Below are 24,081 nucleotides of genomic sequence, written 5' to 3' on the forward strand. Positions count from 1 at the left end.
AAGAATATCTAGACTGTGGGTCAATTCACAGGGCGCCCAGCTAAGTAGCAATGATTCATGACTTCGTCTTCTTTAGTTTGGCGTTTCCAGCCTGCTCTAACCTAGCCTGACCTACCCGTCTTCTGTGTACCTGAATACTTGGCCCATGCCCCTCTATATTGTTTATCACATAAAACATTTGATTATAAGACAATGGGTTTTTTTGTTTGTTTGTGGCATGTTTTGTTTTGTTTTGTGGCACGCGGGATCTTAGTTCCCTGACCAGGGAATCGCACCTGCACCCCCTGCATTGGAAGCACAGAGTCTTAACTACTGGACCGCCAGGGAAGTCCCTATACTACAATGTTATATCAACATAATCTCATAATCTGCTTCCCCCCAGTCCTTGCGAACCAGACCAGCACAGTCCAATAGAAATATGAAGGCCACATATGTAATGTTACATGTTCTATGGTCCATTTAAAAAAAAGCGAAAGAAACAGGTGAAATAAATTTTAATGTATTTTAAACAAATACATCCAAAATATTATCATTTTAACATTTAATGATTTAAATCAGACATGGTTCCTCTTATTCCCATGGAATTTACATTCTAGTGAGGGAGACAGATTCCGCCTGTCTCTGCCCACTCCCAGCCCTCGCCTCCCCCCAACAACAACAACAACAAAACCTCTTAAAAGCATCCACAAATAAAGTAACTGCAAGTCATGCTCAGTGCCATGAGAGAGAAGCAAGGGCTGAGACTGACTTTAGAATGTATGTTTATGAGCTGCCTCTGAAGAGGTGACATTTAAGCTGCTACATCACGTGAAGAACAGGAGCAGACCATTCTAGGTGGAGGAGCAGGTGTAAAGACCCAGTGTGGGAAGGAGCTGCCCAGAATGCTTGAGAAATTGAAATCAGACCTGTGGGGCTGGCTGGCAGCAGTGAGGGGAGGGTGCCCAGTCTGAGGTTGGAGAGAAGTAGGAAGGAATGAAGGTGGACAGGACCTCATAGGCTGTGGCATGGACTATGGTGTTTGTTTGTTTGTTTGTTTTTGCGGTACGCGGGCTTCTCACTGTTGTGGCCTCTCCCGTTGCGGAGCACAGGCTCCCGACGCGCAGGCTCAGCGGCCATGGCTCACGGGCCCAGCCGCTCCGCGGCATGTGGGATCTTCCCGGACCGGGGCACGAACCCGCATCCCCTGCATCGGCAGGCGGACTCTCAACCACTGCGCCACCAGGGAAGCCCTGGACTATGGTTTTTATTTGAGATACCGTGAGATTGGATAAGACTGAAGGTTTTTTTAAAAATTTATTTTTGGCCGTGCTGCGTGGTGTGTGGGATCTTAGTTCCCTGATCAGGGATCGAATCTGCACCCCCTGTATTGGAAGCACGGAATCACAACCACCTTACCGCCAGGGAAGTCCAAGACTGAAGGGTTTTAACAGACCTGCGACACGGCCCTTCCTAATTTTTAAGAAGACTTTTCTGGTGCTCTGTGGAGAATGGAATGAAGAGGATGAGCCCTGAGCAAGAAGAAGTGATCGGGTTCCTGGGTTCCAGTTCAAAGAGGATGCTGGCTGAGCCTCAGGTTGCAGAGGGGAGGGAGTGAAGTGGGCAGATTCCACAGATGGTTTGGAGAACTTTCAGAGGGATTGGATATGGGCTAAGGTTAAGGGAGAGGGAGGAAATAAAGAGGACCCATTTGGTTTGGGGGTTAAGCAAACAGTAGGTGTAGGGAGGCCTACCGGAGGAGCAGGTTAGGTGTGGAGTGGGTGAGAAGGTCAAGTAACTGCATCATGTTGAGCCAGAGGTTGTGAGTGGAGCTGGGCAGAAGGCAGTGGATTGTACGCAGCTTGGGCTCAGCGGAGGTCAGACTGGAGGTAGATTGCGTGAGGTCACGATGGATCGGGAGGGTAGGCAGAGGGGGAGAGGGCTCAGGAACACCCACTGTCGAGGAGCCAGTAGAAGAGGAGGAGCCAGCAAGGAAGACAGAGGAGGAACGCCCGGGGAGGGAGGAGGAACTGGGGCCGTGCCTCCAGGAGGAGGGCTTGGGCATCAGTGTCAAGCGCTGCTGAGAAGTGGCCTGGGACTGGGTGCCATGGTGGCCGCTGGTGGCCCTGACCTCAAACCAGTCAGCGACGAGGTGGGGCCGGACACCAGGTGGGCTGAAAGTTGAATGGGAGGCTGGAACAGGGGTTGCGTAGGGGATGCGTGGACCACTTTTTCAAGAAGTTGACTGTTTAGGGAGCAGAGGAATGAGACAACATGAGAGGCTGTGGGTAAAGGGGGAAGGTATTTAAGATAGGAGAACTCCAGCATGCAGGAATGCTGCCCAAGATAAGCGAGGTGACAGAGGAGCCCAGGCCTTGAGAAGATGACAGGCATGGGGCTCAGGGCATCAGGGGAAGAATTGTCCCTTGGAGTGGGGAGAGGGAGGCACCCTCTCCTGGAAAGGAGGGAAGGAGGCCACAGTGGGAGCAGATAGAGGCAGGTCTGGGTGGGGTGGAAGATGCATGAGTTCCAGTCCAAGCCTCCTGTTTTCTCCATGATGTTTGAGACAAGGTCATCAGCTCACAGAAAGGGTGGAGGGGCTTCCCTGGTGGCGCAGTGGCTAAGAATCCGCCTGCCAATGCAGGGGATGTGGGTTCGAGCCCTGGTCTGGGAAGATCCCACCTCCCGCGGAACAACTAAGCCCGTGCGCCACAGCTACTGAGCCTGCACTCTAGAGCCCACGCCACAACTACTGAAGCCTGCGCGCCTAGAGCCCGTGCTCTGCAACAAGAGAAGCCACTGCAATGAGTAGCCCCTGCTCGCCACAACTAGAGAAAGCCCACGCGCAGCAACGAAGACCCAACGCAGCCAAAAATAAATAAACAAATTAATTAATTAATTGAAAAAAAAGGGTGGAGGACTGGGTGTGGGAAGTTTGAGAAGAAGAAAAAGGTGTGAAATTGGGAGCAGGTGGTAAGCCTCCCAGAGAAACTCAGGCTTTGTGGGCCATTGCAGAGTGACAGTTTGAGGTCCGAGAACATGCCTTTAAAGTGAAACATGTCCACCCAATTTTGTGATGTTGCCCGGTTGCTTGGATGTGGGCATGGGAAGCGGATGGCAGGACGCATCAGGCTGAGTGGCAGGGTATTCCCACGGGGTTGGGAACAGTGATAGCCCGTGGGAAGGGTAGGGGCCATTCAGGGAAGGAAGGGAAGTCACTGAAGGGCATGGGGAAGAAGGCATTGGACTGGCGGAGGTCAAGGGGCTGAGTCCAGGGTGCTGGGGGCTATCCGTGTGGTGACAGGAGGTGGCTGGAAGAAGCAGCTGGGCTCGGAGCTGAAGCCCCTAATCAATGACCGGATCAATGACCGGAAACACCTGGAGGCTGGTGAGGGTGGGGAGGGGAGGCAGGTGGCTGGAATGGCCTCGCCTTCAAGCGCTCAGAGAGAGCCACGTGCTGGGGGGGGCCACAAGGACACCAGTCGCCCGTCTCCCCTTGTGTTCTGCTTTTGTGGGAGGCGAGAGGAGCAGACTGGCTGTGCGTGGTGTGCGGAGTGCTATCCTCAGGGACCAGCCTAGTGTCAGTTAAGGCATGAAGGTGAAGGGAATATTCTGGCTGGACAGCTGGTGCCCGCTGATTTCAAGGACTTCAGTGAGGCCACAGAGGATTTGAGAGTGTAGGGAGGAGCGAAGGACTGGCTCCGATTTGGGGATGAACAGAGCAGGGAGGACCGAGAGCCTGGATGATGCTGGGTGACTCAGAGGGTGTGGCCTCCTAGCTCTCCCCGAGGTAAAGGGGTGGGAAGTGGGGCAGATCTTCCCGAGCATGTGAAAGACTTGGGGATTTTGAGTTGATGGTGAGTTCCATGTGAGTCCGCCCAGGTGGTGTGGTTGTCTCGAAGGCTGGCTAAAACTTTGAAGACCTCAGTCGAAGTATGAAAATAGCTATAATAGAGGTGATGGGTCTGCTTCACTCTGCATCTAGAATGTTGTATTTGGTTCTGGGTGTCAGAGTTCATCCAATTTAGAAGGGAGAGCAGAGCAGGAGGGGTCTGGACACATGTTTCCTGAGGATGATTTGAAGGAAGTTTTCTTAAAATGAAGTCCCTGTATGCAGTTCAGGGGTCTGTGAACACCCCTCCCCACAAACTGTATGAGCATTGTGTATGTGCATGTGCTTTTCTAGGGAGGATGGCCATAGTTTTTTGTGGGTTTTTGCCATAGTTTTTTTTTTTTTTTTTGGTACACGGGCCTCTCACTATTGCGGCCTCTCCTGTTATGGAGCACAGGCTCCGGACGTGCAGGCTCAGCGGCCATGGCTCACGGGCCCAGCCGCTCCGCGGCATGTGGGATCTTCCCGGACCGGGGCACGAACCCGTGTCCCCTGCATCGGCAGGTGGACTCTCAACCACTGCGCCACCAGGGAAGCCCTGCCATAGCTTTTTAATCAGATATTCTAAGGGGTCCTTGACTCAAAAAGAGATTAGAACCACTTGTTTAAAGGATTTGGGCATGTTCAGCTTAGAGAGGGGAGAATGTGGGCCAAGAGGTAGGGGGAGGAGAGAGCTGTTTCCATGTAGGTGAGCACTGCCATTTGGAGGAGGGGGATTTGCTCTTGTGGACACGTCTGGGGGAACTCCGGCCAGTGGGAGGGAGGCACAGGCAGCCAGGTGGGTGTCTGAGGGAGCCTGAGGGCACCTGTTACAGGTTGGGTATATACACAGGGCAGGGACAGAAGGAGGTGGCCTGTGATGGCTGCAGAAGCTTTGTCCAGACCTTCCTGTTCTGAGGGGCACACAGCTCTGGGCACTGCCAGGTTTTCCTGTCCTCGGGAAGACCGTGTTGTGGGCCGAGCTTCGCTGGGAGAGATGAACCCTCTGCACATGCTCAGGTGTGCGGCTCTGGGGTGCAGAGGCCCCCTGGAAACGTGCCTGCCTTTTTGGAGACAGTGCATTAACTGTCCTTTTAGGGAGTGGGCCCTCCACCCATCCTGGGGCCTCAGGTGACCCCTCTGAGGTGTGGGGACGTGTTCCTTGGGCATTGCCATGGGGTGTGCCTAGCCCCTCCCCATGTCTTATCCGGGGCTGTGAGCCCACCTTTGTGGGCCCTCAGGTGCCCACCTAGATGGCCTGTGGCATCTCTTCCAGGATGTGGAGTTGGGTGAGACGAGCACTGAGTTGGACCTGGGGTTGAGCAGTGCTTCCTGTCTTAGGGGGGCCCTGTACCTCCCTGCAACCAGCGTGTTCCCAAGCAATAGTTGGGCTCCTACCTGACTTTGGCACCAACAGAATCTGATCTGCTAAATTTGAAAGTGACTCCCATGGGACAAAACTGATGATTAATCGAGTTTGGCCTTTGTCAGGGCTTCCTCCCTGTTTTTTCTTCTCTGTTTTTTTTTTTTTTTTTTTTTTTTTTTTGCTGTACGCGGGCCTCTCACTGTTGTGGCCTCTTCCGTTGCGGAGCACAGGCTCCGGACGCGCAGGCTCAGCGGCCATGGCTCACGGGCCTAGCCGCTCTGTGGCATGTGGGATCTTCCCGGACCGGGGCACGAACCCGTATCCCCTGCATCAGCAGGCGGACTCTCAATCACTGCGCCACCAGGGAATCCCTGTTTTTTTTTTTTTAAAGCAGGCATGTTTCACCAAGGATGGAATATTCTGGAAAATTGGAATTGGAATCCCGCAACCTGATTGAAAGCCATATCCCTTACTTCAAGGGAGGGAGCTAAAAAAACCCCACTCCTTGGCTTCTCCCGTGAATTTTAAATATTCTGAAAGCTTTGCCCACAAAGGAAACAATGCCTCATTCCTTACATAATTAAGTAGAGTACACCAAGCATGGCTGTGTGGCCCAGGCCTGGTCATACTGTACCTCTGGGAGCCTCTCAGGGGGAGAGCTTGGTTGGGTGCCCAAGGAGGTTCTCCTCATAGAGAAAGGGATGCAGCTTCAAACAGCTGCCTTGCAAGCACCCGGCGAAATTGGCACAGCCCTGGAAATGTCACGAAAGCGGATGAAGGTGTCATGTGATATAATGCAAGTTTTCCCCTGAGAGGCTGCATCCATCAGCTGTTTGTATCAGCCCCGTGAATTCTTAGTTGGTCTTATTTGTCCCTTCACTGCCACGTGACTGCACACGTGAGATGACCGTGTCCTCGGGCCACATCTGCATCCTCCCAACCACTGTAGTGTTGGCACTGGTTTCTATATGTACTTGGTGGAGATTTCTGGAGACTCTGCAGGGGAGAGAAGGCTACTTTATCTTCTGGCGGATGACCCTCCCCTCAGGAGCCATGGTGGCATCTCAGAACTGGCCGATTATTTCCCAGCTTTCTTCCTGTTCTGTAATTACACAGGTTCTTTATCTGTGAGGCCACAGAATGGTCTGCTGGACAGACGTAGGTCATGCCAGACGGTCATTGTGGTGTCTTACTTGGATTCTGTAGAAGATTGAGTTCTGCCAGGAGGAAGGGAAGTAATATTTGTTGATTATCTATAGGCGTTATTTCATTTAAGCTTCATGTTTTATGGATAAGGAAATGAGCTCAGAGAGGTTACGTTACTTGTTTAACGTCACACAGCCAGGACTCTGAGTGGGCTGGTGGTTATATACGTTGTATTACTCTGAGACTTTTACAGTTCCATGACAAAAACAATCTTTGTTTCAAAAGTACCACTTGAGGTTTAAAAGAAAAGAGATGTGTTTAAGGAAGCTCTGTGAGCACACCTTCCAAAGGGCAGGGGTAATAAACAGGTATTTAGTCTGATGTGAACCCATGGCTGTTCATGCAGCTGAGTTTTCTTTTTCTTTCCTTCCTTTTTTTTTTTTAATCCAAAATGTGTTTATTGGGGTGGTTTCCCATTCATCTTGATTCAGGGTGCTTTTAGTGCTGCCTCTGTCTGAAGGAGCATCCTCCTGTAAGCCTTGCTTTTCCTCCTGTAGGCTGGCAGAGGACAGTAGAGCAGCCAACGCACAAAACTGTGCACGGCTAAAGACGGTGGTGATTTTATAGCGTCCTGGGCATTTCACATCCATGAAATAGGAATTGGGGCTCTGCACCAGGCGCTTCTTCTTGTGTTTCCTCTTCTCCTCCTCTGGAGAGGGATGAAGGAGATCCTTTGCAAGAGGTGTATTCTCGTGGGGAAGTCATCACCACCGGAATGCAGCTGAGTTTTCTACAGATTTTGCCCTGAATCTACCGAACCCATTCCTTTTCTCATCCTTCTCTCTTCCAGTTTCTCCCTGGTCCTTTTTCTCAGATTTCAGTCGAGGTTCTCAGAATGACTTAATTCTTCGGTCTTCTTGAGTTGTATGTTGCAATCACATCTATTAAGACAATGTTCAGATCACGTAGTAGGCATCTGAGTCCCCAGTAAGTAAACCTGTTAGGCTGGGTCTATGTCGGATGAGTTATATCGACATTAATCTTGACGCAGAGCAGGGTGGTAAGCTCGCCAAAGCCCACATTGCTCTCACCTGCTTTCTGGCTGTGAATCAGGATCTCGCCCACACTTGCCAGGGGTTCAAGCTTTAGCTGATTGCCTGCATTGTTTGTCTGAAAGATGCACGAGAACTTTTTTTCCCCCCAAGTGTCCTGGCAGCTTTGCTGTAGCTGGGCCTCTCCTGGCTGTAATAGAAGGAGCTGCCTGTCAGGAACCGGAGCTGGAAGGTGCTTGAGGGATGTGATTTTCAGGACTGGTTTCCCTGTCAGCACTTTATCTCCACAAATGGGAGTGCTTTTCAAGCTCCTCCATCCTAGGTGAGAGGTCAGACTAAGTCTGAAGTAGTGACATTTGGTTCTGTTTGTGCATCTTACAAAAATCGTTTGGTTTCTTTGTATGTTTTCTTCCTAGAGCAAATCCCTTACCCACGAATGGCTAAACTAACCTAGTGAGTCATGAGTGCAGCTTGAAGGGGAAGTCACAGACTGAAATTATGATCTGAAACCTAGATAGGATCTCGTTAAGTGTCTTTTGCTGGGAGGAAGTTCATGGTTGAGCGTCTTCTAGGTAATCCGTTTTTAGAATGAACTTTTTCAGGTAGCCTCTGAAACTCTTCTTGGTAACAGGTAAAACGAATTTCCCCCACATCCATGGGATCAAATGTTTGCATGGCAGCAGCAGGAAGCACTGTTTATGCTCAGATCTCCGTGCCTATGGGCTTCTGATGCTTCATGCTTGGGTTTATCAGAATCAACAGCTTTATCTAGGTCACCTGTATGCAGGTGGCAGCCAGTGGGAACAGAGCTGCATCCAAGCAGTCTGGGTGGAAGTTACCCTTGCGAGCAGCGGGTTTAGCCCAGCAATGCAGTTCTTGAGTATGAACTTTGCTCCTCCGTTCCCTCAGTTACGTAGTATTTACTGAGTACTTCCAGGGGTGACCTAGATGGATTTGACCTCTGTCCTTGTAGAGCTTACCGTATAGCAGGGGAGATGGAGATTGAATAATTACAAAAGTAAAAGTCATTCATTCAACAAGTGTTTGTTGAGTATCTCGTATACCAGGTGCTGCACGTGGTGAACCAGATAAGAATCCCTGCCTTTGTGACACTTACATTTGAACGAGACACACGATAAACCAAACTGTAACAAAGAAGTAAATTTTATGGCATATTGGAGGTGACAAATGCCATGAGCAATAGAGCAGGTAAAGGTGACTGGGAGTAGGAACCGGGCACGGTGGGTGAGTGGGTGCCAGTTGCAGAGGGTGGGACGCATGGAATGAAGATTATAGACGGGTTTGGAGTTATTGATAAATGACAGGTTTTGACAGGGAGTTGGAGAGGCTGAGGGGGGTTCAAGCAGTTAGGAGGCCAGTTGGAAGGATCATGTATGTGTGGGTCGAAATGACTGAGAATCGGGAGAGAGAGGGCCTGTGATCCTGATATCATCCAGAAACGAGGGGGACTGACACGGGGTTGGTGGTTGACAGCAGCAGTGAGGGGTAGAGGATGACAGAGTCTGATGACAAGAGATTGAAGACCTGGGACTTTGAGGGAGGAAAGAAGAGGTAGAGAGGAGCCTGGTCATCCAGCTGTGCTCTGCAGGAGAGGTACAGGGTGTCGCGAGGGCAGATGGTAGGGGTGTCTGGCCTGGAAGGGAGAGGCTGGGGAAGGCTTCTGTGATAATTTATAATAAATATGTATTTGATCTTCGTCTTGTTCCTGGCACAGAGCTCCTCAAACCCTTGGAATTTCCTGTGAAGAGAGCCTTACAGGTGTCTTGTTATGTTAATGAGGTGACTGGGAAAGCACCTGAGGATGGGGGACCCAACCACATGATTAGAGGGTTGGAACTTTCAGCCACGCTCCCCCACCTCTGGGGAGGGGAGAGGGACTGGAGGTTGAATCGATCGCCAGTGATGTCATCAGTCACGCCTCTGTAACGAAACCTCCATAAAAACCCGAAAGGGGAGGGTTCAGGGAGCTTCCAGGTTCGTGAACACGTGGGCATTTGGGGCGAGTGGCGCTCAGAGAGCGCAGGGACGTTCTGAGTCCTTTTTCTATACCTTGCTCTATGTGTCTCTTCCATCTGGCTGTTCCTGAGTTATATCCTTTCATAATAAACCAGTGATCTAGTGAGTAAAATGTTTCTCTGAATTCTGTGAACTGCTCTAGCAAATGAATCAAACTGTTGAGACCTTGAATCTGTCGCCAGCTGGTGAGAAGTGCAGGTGGTAACTGGACTTGTGATTGACATACGAAGTGGGGGCGGGAGGGGGTCTTGTGGGACTGAACCTGTAACCTGTGGGATCTGACCCTCTCTGCGGGTGGATGGTGTCAGAATTGAGTTGGATTGTAGGACACCCAGCTGGTGTCTCAGACAGTTGCTTGGTGGTGTGGGGGGAAACCCACACATTGAAATTGGGTGTCGGGACTTCCCTGGAGTGGTTAAGACTTCGCCTTGCAGCGCTGAGAATGTGGGTTCCATCCCTGGTTGGGGAGCTAAGATCCCACATGCCGCGTGGCCAAAAAACCAAAACATAAAAAAAAAAAGAAAAAGTGTTGTAACAAATTCAATAAGGACTTTAAAAACGGTCCACATAAAAAAAAAAAAACCTTTAAAAAAAAAAAAAGAAATCGAGTGCAGAATCTTAGCTTTCCAGAGGAAGTGCTGTTTGAGAGGGTGGTGGGTGGGTAGATGTGGTCCAGAAAGGTCAGTAGGGAGCACGAACTCTGGAATGGTCAGGAGGAGGCCTGGCTCACAGATCAGGGGTGAGTGTGGACAGGAGCTGGAGAGACAAGGGGGTTTCCTGAGTTAGTTGTTTAGTGCTGCAGTGGGAAGAGACCTGTTTGGGTGACTGGTGGCTGCATAGAGACCCAGGTGGGCCAGATGGACATTCTCTGTGGCCACCCGGGAGGCCAGCTGTTGAAGCACCAGGTGGGCCCGCTGCTGCCTGCTGCTCCATCTTACTGCCTGGTGGGTGGTTCATCAACATGGTCCAGACAGGCCCCAGGGGCACCTTTAGGAGTTGTGAGCCTTTGGCCAGGAACCTGAAGGTTTGGGGGACTCAGGAGGTATTTTCTGGGTTTTCTCCTGACTGTGGAGACTTTGGGAAGGACTGTGGGGTTGCTGCTGGTGAGCAGGATTTGGATTTCTGGATCATTCCTTAAGGCCTGGGATGACAGCCTTGGTAAGAGATGGATAAGGATGAACCTGTTTGCCCAGAGATCCGCTGAGGTCCTCAGGAGGGCTTCTGCCTGAACATGGTGGCAGGGGAGGCAGCCTGGGGAGGAGGGTCAGGGAACACAGGTGTGGGGCCTCATGGCACAAGTGGGAAGGGAGCCTGAGGGGTGTGTTGGGTTTAGGTGACCCAGGTGACTCCCGCCTGACAACTTTGTGTGCCCTTGGGTGCATTACTTAATCTTTTCCCCCTGTTTTCCTCTGTAAAATGAAGACACAGGCACTGATTCTCAAGGTTGTTGGGAAAATGAGGTGAGCTATGTATGTCAGTGCCCAGCACGATGCCAGACACCAACAGGTGATCAATACATGCCAGGACCTCTAGGAAATACCTTTTCCGAGGTACTGCCGAGATCTGGTGAGTGGGTCTCAGCATTGCTCTAGGACGTGGAAAGGCATTTCCTATTTAAAGACCAGATGCCTTAGGAGAGGCACACGAATTGCGCTGCAAATGTGAGTGTGCGTGGAAACCCGTGAATCTGAGGATGGAAGCTTGATGCAGAGCGCTTGGAGGAGATAAAAAGGAAGTGGGGAGAAGTCTACACACAGGCCATCTGGGCCTTTGGAGGGGACGGGCAGTGTGTCCTTGGTATATGGGAAGGAGCACGGGCTGTTCTGGGCACACGTAGGCCCCAACTGTCTGGACACCTGCTAGCTGCCTGGGTCTGCTAAAAGTCGAGTGTCAGACCTTTTCCAAAAGGGAGAAAAACCTGTAGAAGATCCAGTATGATAAATAGCCCCCATCTGATTCATCATAACCAGAGCACAGTGGGATAGGAAAACATGTCATTCTTCTAATAGTCACTTATTTCTGTCTACTGAAGACCTACCAATGCTGTGTACATTTCCTTCCAAACCTAACGAAGTATAAATGGAACTTGACTGCCTGTTTGCTCGGACCCTTTTGTTCTCTCTCTGCACCCTTCTGTCTCACCCCCTTGTTTTTTTTGTTTTGTTTTGTTTTTGGGCTGCGCCATGCGGCCTGCAGGATCTTAGTTCCCCGACCAGGATGGACCCTGGGCCACGGCAGTGGGAGTGCCGAATATTAACCCCTGGACTGCCAGGGAATTCTCTCACCACTTTGTTAAGACATGTCTTCTGGGTGCCAGGCTCTGGCTGTGACATGGCACATAAAATGTAGTCCTGGCCCTTAAGCTCACCCCGGTAGAGCTGTGCTTTCAGGCCAGGCAGAGTGCATTGGGAAAGGTCATTTGTGCAGCACCTGGGGTAAAGGGAGGAGTTGCTGGTGGAAGCCGTAAGCTGGGCCTCCAGCTGTCCTGTTGCGGCCTGGAGCTGAGAGGGTCAATATATCTCTGCATGCCTCTGTGTGTGTCTGTGTGCATGCACGTGTGTATGTGTGCTTGTGTGTATGTGTGCCTGGAAGGAAAACATTACCTAGCAGTTCTGCTGTAGAGAGGGGTTCCCACTGCTTCCAAACAAAGGTCTGCTTGTTTGCCCCGTGGAATTTCACAGGGGTCACACCAGCCAGCGACTAGTCCCTCTGGGCCCTCTGTGACTTGGGTTCACTCAAAGCTCTGGCCACAACTTCAAACACTTCCTCTATCAAGGTGCTGCAGGGGCTCTGGAAATGAAGACCTGATTCCTGCCCAAGGGGGCTTACAGTCCAATTTGGGGGGTACAGCACACCCATAGCTACCCAAAGACAAGTCAGAATAATATGAGGGCCACAGAGGAGACACAGAAAGCTGGGCTCCAGAGAGAGAATCCAGTCTGGTGGTGGACCCAGGTGCCCCTGATGGAAGAGGTGACCAAATTGCACTTTGTCTTGAAAGATGGTAGGATCCTGACCAGTGGGGGTGGGCTAACTGGGGGGTGGCCGTGAACAAGGGGGCATTCCAGGGGGAAGGCACAGCTCCTCTGAAGGCACAGGTATGGGTGAGAGGAACTTCTGTTTTGTTAATCCTGTACATTGGTGCAGGGGTTGATAGGGAAGAGGAGACAAAGGCTGGGTGAGGTCTTGGATTTGGGCTCCGGGGCTGGGGGGCTGCCTTCACAGCCCTTGTATGAATAGCTAGACAGAGCAGACGCCCGTGGTTGATCTGAATGGGGTGCAGTTGACGCTCTGTAGTACAAGGGAATCCAGCACAAAAAGGCTCCCTTTACTCGTGTATCGCTCGTTTGAGGTCCACAAGGGCTGACTTTCTATTGAACGTGGCCTGTCTCAGCTCCTGCGGGGTCAGCATACACCTGGTGCCATGCGGTTCTGCGGAGCCTCGGGCACGAATTATTTTTGTGCTCCTTCAAATGCCCGTGTTTATTTTTAAACTTGAGCCTTGGTGAGGCAGGGATGTGTCATGCAGGCTTCGCTTTTGAGTGAAAAGGTTCTCTTGGGCTAATGGAACCTGCAAAAGATGTTCCCCATTTAACACTGTCCCTTCTCTTCATTTCATGTCCCAGTGCCTGTATTCCGGCCTTATAGGGAAGGCCACAGAAGTAATCTGCTTTTTAAAAAAAAATCCTGGAAAGAGGAAACCTGCATGCAGTCTGCCAGTCTCATAACTCGCACTGGCAGATCTGTGTCAGGAGGGGCAGTGCTCAGACAAGGAGGGTCTGTGTGCGTCGGAGGTGGGTGGGAGGTGACAAGCTGGGATGTGAACCCGAAACCTGCCGTCCCCACTCCCACTTCCCACCAATGGGAGCCCATGGACAAGGGGCTTAGAATAGAACGTCTGTTATCTTTGCGGCATATGCAAGTTATAACTGAAAAGGTAATGAGATTAACTTAGAGTCCAAGAGGAAGGATTCAGCGCATGTGCCTCTGTCTACCCTTCCTCCCCAGAACCCATTAAAATGATAATAAAGAGATTATTAAAAATATAATCCTATGACAGCAAAGTGAATGGGAGGGGATTAGCAGCAGCTGAGAGATTGCAACAAATTTCTGGACGATAGAAAGCAGGTGGAGGTATGGCCACATCAGACATGTAGCAGAGAAGCCCCAGAGCCCAGTGGGCCCGAGTGGAGCGGGCCAGTCTGCCCTGCCCAAGAACCCCAGAGAGCCTCTCAACTAAGCCTGCAGGTCCATCCCAGGGCAGAAATGAGACGTGATGCTGAAAGCTGGGACTTTAATGGAAGGTCTCAGGGGAAAATGAGGACAGGTGAACTTCGTTGGCAGAGGCAAGGCTGGGGGTGTGGGTGCTGGCCTTCTAGAACAAAGCCTTCCTTCGTCCGGCGTGGATCTGGGGTCAATGGATGGTGTTTGAAGCCATGGTACCTACTCAGTTAGATTAGCTGGGGAGGGAACGAGGAGTGCTCTCACGCTGAGGAATCAGAGAGAGGAAGAGGCAGCAAAATAAACGTCTAATCAGGTAACATGGATGAAAGACAATCAATAGTAAAGCCAGGCCTTCAAGACACTGAGGGAAAATAATTTTGTAACCATTGGAAAAAATTTTTATATCCTGCAGAGTAGACTGAAAAATGTCCCCTATAAATATCAGGCCCTAATCTCTGGAACCTGTACGTGTTACCTTATAAGGTAAAAAAGGGTCTGTGGATGTGATTAAGGGGAGGATCTTGAGATGAGGAGATTATGGCGGATTATCCTGGTGGGCCCTGATGCAATCACACGTGTCCTTATGAGGGAGAGACCTAAGGAGATTTTACTATACACAGATACAGAAGAGAGATGGGGACATGAAGACCTCAGCAGAGAGAGATTTGAAGATGGAGGGAGAGGTCAAGGAATGCAACCCTAGAAGCTAGCAAAGGCCAGGAGTCGGATTCTCCCCTCAAGCCTTTGGAGGGAGCTTGACCTTCCTGACACCTTGGTTTTAGCCCAGTGAAACTGATTTCGGACTTCTGGCTTCCACACTGTGAGAGAATAATCCTGTTGTTTTAAGCCACCCAGTTGGTGGTCATTTGTAGCCCTGGGAAGCAAATACACCTAGCCCAATTCATCCAGTGTCAGGGGGGAAGAGTGGAGGCAGTTACAGGTCTGCAAGGACTTAAACGTTTACCTCCCACTCATTCTGAGGGTCTACACCAGCCAAACAAGGGTGAAGCCTATGAAGGAGGCAGTTGGGGGCAGAAAGAGAATTGGTAGCTTCTGGGAGCCTGAAGAAAAGAACTTCCAGACAGACGGCTGTGAGTGGGCCTCAGAAGCACCCAGTCCAAATTAGAACTGGAAGTCGTCAGCTCCAAGAATAATATCTCCAGGACAGAGACTGGAATGGATTCCAGGAAATGTTCAGAATGAACAAGAAGCTGGAAGACCACAAGGGTTATAGGAAGATGGGCTGTGTTTCTTTTCTCAATAGGAAAAAGAAGGCAATAGAAAAATGCCACCAAAAAGAAAAATGACCGCAAGCCTGTTGTGATCCAAATGTGAAACGCACTAAGATACCACCACCACCTGCTTTGAACAGCGGGGAGAGAGCTGGAGAGGAGAAGCTTCTCTTTGACCTGGATGCTGGGAACTTTTCCCTTGGAGGAGCACTTGGCTCTTGACATTGGAACTGTACAGAAGGAACTAGAATTCCTGGCACATTTCTTGGCTCTGCAGGGAACAATATTTATATAGTCATAATAATGTTCTCTTTTTAAATGGTGATATAGTGCTTTACTGTGGTAATGTATTAACTGAACTCTTCCTGGACATTCCATTTAATTCCTGGTTGACTCTTTGACTTTTTTTTGTTGTTGTTGTAACTAATGCTGGAGTCTGAGGTCAGTTTGACCCATGAAACCTCTTAGTGGGGAGAGTTGAAGAACTGAATTGTGAGACTAGTCATGTGTAATCATGCACCTGAGGCGCCCCAGGTGGAAGAGTGATGGCGGGATTCTGGACGGAGGTGGTTTCGTGGCCCACCTAGACTGTCCCCATTACTGGGCCTTGGTCCTCCTGGATCCTTTCCTGGTGAACAGCCTGGTGCTGCTTCCCGGAGCAGTGGCCTGTGGGCAGAAGGGGGTGTTGGGTGGGGCAGGCACGCGGCCTTACAGGTGGTGCAAACGGGAGAAACCTGAGCTTGTTTAGATGCCGACAGAAAGGATCCAGGAACAGAGAGAGGCTGTGGTTGTAAGCGAGGCCAGAGTTGCCCAATCTTCTTAACATCATGGACACACGGAAAATATTTGTACAGCTCATGGGTAAACGGACGAGACTGCTCATGGTCAGAAGTGACCAGCCCGGGCACTCCAGTCGTCCCCGGCTCTGCTGTGCACCCGAGGGTTGAGGAGATCCCCTTGTCAACAAGCTCCTTCCTCCCAACGCCATGACATCTTTGTACAAATGAGAAAAAAGCCACTTCTTTCTCAAGACACCTTCCAGACGCCTGCTTTCTGCCAGGCAGTTGACAGAGTCAGTGTGCAGAGCTTTTATGAGCCACACCGCCATGGATGGATGCCCTCCGAGTTCTGTGCCGTGCAGACTCCTGGCTCAGCACACCTGTGGCCCATTTGAGGACGCTGCTAGGAAGAAGGTTAAGGGCCTGAGCTGCAGGGGAGCGGACAGAGGCCAGAGATGTTCCTGCTGTGTGCTGGCATGAGACTCCTCAGGATTCTGCCGTGCTGACAGAGCCGAAGGTGGGAGCGCCTGAAATAGGGCTGCAGGGAGGTGAGGTGTGGGCGCCACGTTCAGGAGAGACACCTGGGCTGTAGGCAGCCATCTCGGCATCATCACGAGGAGATGGTTCTTGAAGCTGTGGAAGTGAGCGTCTGGAAAAGCTCCATGGAGAAGAACTTGGGAACAAGCAAGTAAGCCCCTGTGGATCACCCAGCACCCCTGCTAAGGTGGGGCCTGATATTCAAGTAGAACCTGGAAATGAGCCCCCAGTGGGAGGGGAATCTGAGCCCTGTGATGCCCTGTCCCATGGCTTTTGGGCACTGTCCCAACCAGATCGAGGATCCCTGGCAAAGACCTCTGACTGCTGTACCTGAGCCCTCAGGTCTGCACCCTTAGGTGCTGGATTTCTTCACCCAGTACTCACTCGGTGTCACTGCCAGTATGTGCTGTCTGGGACAGCGTCTCATTCATCTCTCTGTCCCTAGGGCCAAGTGTTAGATTTTTGAAGGGCTTTTAGGAGTGTAGATAGAGGTCTGGGCCTGGATGCTTGGAGGATGCAGGGCTCCAGTAGCCCTGCCTGCTCTTGGCCCCGGGTGTCCTTGGGAATCCACTGCCCGGGTGTTCTCCACAACTCTTGACTCTGAGCCGCTCCATGGAGTGTAGGGTCCAGTCCTGTAGAGCTCTGGCCTCGCCAGCTGTCCCAGGGACGCTCTCCGGAACTGAAGGAGGCCTGCTTTGGGGCCCTCACACCTGAACTCTTGGGCCAGATGAGCTGTTTACACATTTGCCCTTGACATTGTGGGTAATAATAGAAAGGAATTTTTGCTTCGTTGGGCACATCCGATATAATTTCCACATTACATCGAAGACAAATCATTTAGTTCAGCAAATATTTTGGACCAACTGTGTGCATGGGACTGCAGCAAATAAAAGGCTGGAGAGAGGTGCATTGTTTCTGCATGTCAGAGTAAACTCACGGTGGCTCTAGAACAAGGGATTTATTTTTATTTACTAGGCTTCCTTCTCTTAAGACATACAGTGTTTCAGCCTCATCATGTTAACCGCTAAACATGTCACTTCTGCCTTACGTGGTGCTGGGACTTGTTGCTGTCCCCACGGGGGCAGGTCCTCTCTGCTTGCGCCTTCCCGTGTGTCTTTGGCGTCATGTGCAGTGTCCTTGGGTGCAAAGGAAATGGCTGTCCAGCAGTTCCCACCCAGGGGCCTGGGAGGGTAGGAACCAGTGTCCAGGCTATTTTATTATTTCCCCAAGACAAAGGGCAGTTGTTCTGCTTTAGGCTGCTTGGGCAGGTAACTAACGTACCTTCCTTTTTGGCTGGAATCCTATCAGTTCTTGAGGCCACCTTGGTGAAATCCTGCTGATTAGAAAGCTATTTGGGAGTTATACATGACTTCAGTCATAAAGAAGTGAGAAAACAAATTATTCTTTCATAAATACTGCCTGGAAGGTCAAAATCTTTCAATCAGTGGGGTCCACAGGGAAGATACGAATAATGAATGGCCACTTCTTGGTCAGTAGGTTGGAAACCAGTGGATTAACTGTGAGTTAGAAACAAGCCCAAACAACCACTGAAAACGAGGGTTCTGGCTCTTTCTAGGGCAGTCCGTGGCTTGGAGATGTCCAGCCCAGCTCCTGCACACTCAGAGGGCACCTGGGGTCTCAGTTCTGTTGGGGCCAAGTCCCTCTCCAGCTTCTGTCATTTCTGTTCCCTTGCTAGCTAAACTTTTAAAGAAAGAACAGTTTACTGAGGTATAAATGGCATACAAAAAGCTGTACATATTTGATGTACACAACTTAATGAGTTTGGAGATAAGAACACACCTGCGAAACTATCACCACAGTCTATGCCATAAACAAATCCATTCCCTCCAAAAGCTTCCTCCTGCCCTTCTTGCTTATTATATGTGTGTGTGACATAAGAACACTTAACAGAAGATCTTTGCAAAATGGTAAGTATACAATATAATGTTAACTCTTGGCACCGTGCTTTTTTTTCTTTTCTTTTCTTTTTTTTTTTTTTGGCTGCGCGGCATGGGGGATCTCAGTGTCCTGACCAGGGACTGAACCCGTGGTGGAAGCATGGAGTCTTAACCACTGGACCGCCCGGGAAGTCCCTGTATACATTTCTTCAGAGCACCTACCCCTCTCCCTCTGTCAACCGTGGTGTTTGGGGTCCTCTCACACCTGTCTTATTTGGTCCAGGTGGTTCTACACTTGACCTCTCAGTTGGGAAGCGAGCGACACCGGCCTCTCTCTTGCCCAGACATAATTTCAGGTTGTAGCAAGGCTCACTGTCTTCACCTCACGTGCATTCAATAACCCTCATTTCTCCCTTTGCCAGAGAAAACCCCAGCTCTGTCGTCACCGTTCCCTGGTCTTCCTCATGCACACACAGGTAGCTCCAGAGCTCCCTGGATTCTGAGGCAGAGGCCGTGGTGGTCTTGTTCTGGGGAATTCCCAATGGTCAGCACAGCTCTCCTATGGAGCTGTGGAGTAGATATTTGCTAAGTTAATATATATGTTTATTAGTATGCATATTTATAAGAATGAGATCTTAGTAGGATGCTTTTTTGTAAGCTCTTTTCATTTTAATATTATATGTCCTTAGTAACATCTATAGTCCTAGTGTTGGCGAGCTTTTGTTGGAACTCTGGAACCTATGAGTTCTTGTTTGTTTGTTTGTTTTGTTTTCTTTGAAGAAGAGATTTTGAGGGACACTGAAGCCCTTCAAGTCCTAGCTGTTCTGTTCAGAAGGAAAGGGGACACAGACTGTACTCAGCAACCCCTGTTGGCCTCCTTATTCAGTAACTTCTGGATGTAAATCATTGAATGATAATTTAATGAAGTAAAGAATAAATCATGATGGGTAAAGGAAAAAAGAACATCTTTCCATGTTAGTAAGCACTGCAAGTTTTAAAGGCTGAGGGGTATGTCTTGCATGGGTATATTACACTTGATTTAAACAATCCCTCACTTTGGAGCATTTAGGTTATTTACAAGGATTGTGTGTGTGTCGGGGGAGGTGTGTGTAATAAACAGCTCTTCAGTGACTGTCCTTTTGCCCTCATACCTTTGCACGTCCTCATTTATTGCCCTTGAATAGGTTCCTAGAAGTGGAGTTGTTCGAAATTGAGTTATTTGTAGGGAGGTGGATGGACCTAGAGTCTGTCATACAGAGTGAAGTAAGTCAGAAAGAGAAGAACAAATACCGTATGCTAACACACATATATGGAACCTAAAAAAAATGGTTCTGAAGAACCTAGGGGCAGGACAGGAATAAAGATGCAGACGTAGAGAATGGACTTGAGGACCCGGGGAGGGGGGAGGGTAAGCTGGGACGAAGTGAGAGAGTGGCATGGACATACATACACTACCAAATGTAAAATAGATAGCTAGTGGGAAGCAGCCGCATAGCACAGGGAGATCAGCTCGGTGCTTTGTGTCCACCTAGAGAGGTGGGATAGGGAGGGTGGGAGGGACACGCAAGAGGGAGGGGATATGGGGATGTATGTATATGTATAGCTGATTCACTTTGTTATACAGCAGAAACTAACACACCATTGTAAAGCAATTATACTCCAATAAAGAAGTTAAAAAAAAAAAAGTGGAGTCGTTGGCTTCAGGAGAACGCATTTTTTTTTGGCCTCATGCAGCATGTGGGATCTTAGTTCTCCCACCAGGGATTGAACCCATGCTGCCTGCAGTGGAAGCGCGGAGTCTTAATCACTGGACCGCCAGGGAAGTCCCAGGAGAATGCAGTTTTAATCAATTTATTACTGATTCAATAAATTGCCTCCCAGAGAGCTCTCCTGGTCATACCCCATTAGTAGTGTAAAAGAGACAGATGCGTTCCACTCTAGCAGGCTGGATTTTTTTTTTAATGTTTTTTTTTTATTGTGGTAAAATGTACACAATATATGATGTACCACCTTTTTTTAAATTTTATTTTTTTTATTTTGGTTTTTTGGCCGTGAGGCATGTGGGATCTTAGCTCCCCGACCAGGGATTGAACCTGCACGCCCTCGCATTGGAAGGTGAAGGCTTAACCACTGGACCACCAGGGAAGTCCCTGACCATTTTTAAGTGTGCACTTCACTGGCATTAAGTGCTTTCACATTGTTGTACAATCATCACTGCCATCCATCTCCAGAACTTTTTCAGCAGGCAAGTGGTTTTTGTTTTTGTTTTTGTTTTTTTAGTCTTTGCAGTTTGATGCTGAAAAACCTCTCACTGTTTTAGCTCACAGTTCTTTTTTACTGAGAAGGTGCAACTTGCTGTCAAGTGCTGTGGACACTTTTGTGTCTCTGTGCTCTCTGCAGTCTTCAGCATCCTCGGAGCCGCTAGAGGCTCTGGACAGCTCCCTCCTTGAAGCTTTGAGCTCCCGGGCTTGGTGTTGGCCGTCTTCCCTGGCTTCCCTCCCGCTTGCCCAGCTTGCCCAGCTTGCCCACCTCTGCTCCACCTGCCCTTTCAATGCGCACTGTTCGCAGTTTTCCCTCTGCTGCCTTTGAGCTGTTGTTCTTCAGGGTTGCTCTTCCCTGCCCCGTCCTCCTGAGGCCTGCTCCATCCCAGCACACTCTGCCACTGTTGTTGGAAAATATACATAACGTAAAGTTTAGCATTAAAAAACATTTATTTATTTTTGGCCGCACCACGCAGCCTGTGGGATCTTAGCTCCCCGACCCTCGCCCCCTGTGGTGGAAGCTCGGAGTCTTAACCACTGGGCTGCCAGGGAAATCCCAAAGTTTAGCATTTTAACCACTTCTAAGTGTGTTTGCAATTCAGTCGCATGTAGAACGTTCACAGTGTCGTGAGCCTGCTGCTGCTGCCCCTCTCCAGACCTTCTTCATCGTCCCAAACAGAGGCTCTGTACTTGTTAAGCAGTAACGCCCCATTCTCTCCGGCCCCCAACCCCTGGTAATCATCATTCTACTCTCGGTCTCTATGCATTCGGCTGTTTGATTCATGTAAGTGGGATCATATAGTATTTGTCCTTTTGTGTCTGGCTTATTTCATTTAGCGGCATATTTTCAGGGTTCATCTGTGTTGTGGTATATGTCAAAATTTCATTCCTTTTTATGTCTGAATAGTATATTCCATTATATGTATGTAACCCATTTTGTTTATCCATTCATCTGTCGGTGGACATTTGGGTTGTTTCTACCTTTCGGCCATTGTGAATAACGCAGCTATGAAGATTAGTGTACGAGTGTCTGTTTGAGCCCCGGATTTCAGTTCTTTGGGGGTATATACCTAGAAATGGAATAGCTGGATCATACGGTAATTCTGTGTTGAACTTTTTGAGGAACTGCCAACTGTTTTCCACAGTCCCAGCACACTTTTTGAATAAATGACCAGAAGAGATGGCACCTGAGGCTCCTCAGGCTGAGGGACTCTGCCATGCAGGGAACCTGGACCTGAGAGTCTAGAGAAAAGGATTCAGGCAGGGGGACTGGGACAAGAACCGTTCCCTAAGGCATGTAGAGCTTGACTGTGTAACCTACCGTCTGCCTGTCGTAGTTTACTCTTCTAAGCAGTGGCTTCTGCAGCTTTTTAAAGAAGGTAGCCTGAGAGAGAGCTGCTGTTGGGCACAGAAGCAAAGACAGTGGCCAAGACAAGGGGGCAGGAAGGCTCTGGGCTGTAGGTAGACTCTCAGTCAGACTCTCAGTCTCTACCAGCAGGCACCATTGTCCGGAAGCAGCCAAGGGGCTTCCAGCTGCACAAGAGAAGTTCTGGAAGGATCCAGAGCTCTCTTCTTGTAGCTCAAGCCTCTGTGAGGTGGTCAGAGTAGCTTGGAAGCAAAGCAAGAACAGTAGACATGCTCTTGAGGCACTGGGGACTTCCATAACCACCTCTCCCCAGCCCGCAGGGATGCTGAGTTTCAACTCTGTCCAGGCCACTCCAGACAAGGGGAGAATGGCAGAGCCCAGGAGAACATCTTCCTAGTCTTTGAGATATGACCTGCCCACAGTCTACAGCTTTGCTTGTATCTCCCAAGGTTGCCTTACCTGAAAACCCTTTGCTTCGGTATTTACTGAACTCCTTCCTTGCCTCTCTCGAAACCTCTGTTTTCTGTGTTTTCAATATTTCTAAAAGCATTAAAAAAATTCTCCTGTTCATAAGAGACCCTGAAATAGGCAGCCTAGTGTGAGGTGGGTTCCTCCCTGGGACAGCAATGACCCAAGTAAGACAGTGGAGGCCCAGAGTGGGCACACATTCTGTCTGTCTACCTAGGGTGTAGGTCACCTTCATCAAGTACACCATTGTCCGGCTAGAGATGTGTTAGGTATCTGTTAGCCTCTACTTCATGCCCACTGGGAGGGCTGTAATAAAAAAGACAGACAATAACAAGTTCTGGAAAGGATGCAGGCACGTTGGAATTCTCAGACAGTGCTGGTGGGTATGCAAAATGGTGTAGCCTCTTTGGAAATAAGCCTGGCAGTTCCTCAGAAAGTTAAGCATAGAGTTACCATATGACTCTTTCACTCCTAGGTATAAACCCAAGAGCCAAGAAAACACATGGCCACATAAATCTAGTACACAGATATTCGTAGCAGCATTATTGATAATAGCCAAAAGGTGGAAACAGTACAAGTGTCCATCGACTAATGAATGGAGAGACAAAATGTAGTGTATCCATACAATGTATTAATATTCAGCCATAAAAAGGAATGAAGTACTGATATATGCTACATGAGGGATGAACCTTGAAAACATGGTGCTCAGTGAAAAAAGCCAGACACAGAAAGCCACATACTGTGATTCCATGTATATGAAATGTCCAGAACAGGCAAACCCATGGAGACAGAAGGTAGATCAGGGGTTGCCTGGGGCTGGAGGTGGGGAGAATGGAGTGACTGCTAATGAGTATGAATGGGGTTTTGGGGGTGATGAAAATGCTCTGAAATTAAATAGTGGTGATGGCTGTACAATGCTGTAAGTAAACTGAAAACCACTGAACTGTACACTTTAAAAGGGTGAGTTTTATGATATCTGAATTATAGCGCAATGAAAATAATGTTAAAATTATCCATGAAATTTAAATTTCGCCAGTTCTGTATTTGCGTATATGTATGTGTGTGTCTGTGTGTGCGTGCGTGCGCACCAAATCTGGTGACTCTATACTTGCCGCCTATTATTGTAGAAAATTGTGTATTATAATACACACATAAAATATCTATTAGCCTGAGAGACCAACTGATAGTGTAAATGAATACATCAGAAGTGCTTTTCTGAGGTATGTCTGCACCTTTGGTTTTGTATTTTACACCTTTTGCCATTGACTTGGCAAGTTACCAGCCTCTTCACACCATGCGATTCTAATTTTACACGAGTGGTTCCTAGGAAAACAAAAAGAGCTTTTTCCCCCTGAACCCAAATTCAGAGTGGTAAGCTATATGCTTAACCGCAGTTGGTTTCTAGAACTGGTACTAGGATCCCCCTTGCTGCTACCCAGGAACCCAAAAGACAAAAATGAACCACAAAACCAGTTTGCCATAGTTAGTACTAATTTGCCAGTAAAGGAAAGAATAAATCCCAGACTTCTAAATTTTTTAAGCTATAAAATTTTTTTTTTAATTGTGAAAGTGCACAGTTATTCTTTTTGAAGATTCTCTTTTGTTTAATTTGCTGATGATAACAGGGAGAGAGAGCTAGGTCTCTTTGGGCATATTGAGCTGTCTAAGGTAGAAAAGGGGATTGTCTTCCCTGCAGTGATGTCTCACGCGTGTAATTAATATATTATCCTAATATTCCTTTAACTGGCTGCTATTACTAACAAAAAAGCACTTTGCAGGACCTCCCTGGCGGTCGGTCCAGTGGTTAAGACTCGGTGCTTCCAATGCCGGGGGGGCATGGGTTCAATCCCTGGTCAGGGAACTAAGAT

General features: G+C 49.2%; 1 protein-coding gene and 1 pseudogene across 2 annotated transcripts in view; one reads left to right on the forward strand and one right to left on the reverse strand.

Moving 5' to 3' along the window:
• HOMER2 (homer scaffold protein 2) overlaps positions 1 to 24,081 on the forward strand; it is a 93,044-nt gene that overhangs the window by 13,664 nt on the left and 55,299 nt on the right. The window lies entirely within an intron of this gene.
• LOC132503913 (small ribosomal subunit protein eS27-like) lies at positions 6,858 to 7,103 on the reverse strand (annotated as a pseudogene).

This window comes from Lagenorhynchus albirostris, chromosome 1 (genome assembly GCF_949774975.1).
Source record: "Lagenorhynchus albirostris chromosome 1, mLagAlb1.1, whole genome shotgun sequence".
NCBI classification, from domain to species: Eukaryota; Metazoa; Chordata; class Mammalia; order Artiodactyla; family Delphinidae; genus Lagenorhynchus; species Lagenorhynchus albirostris.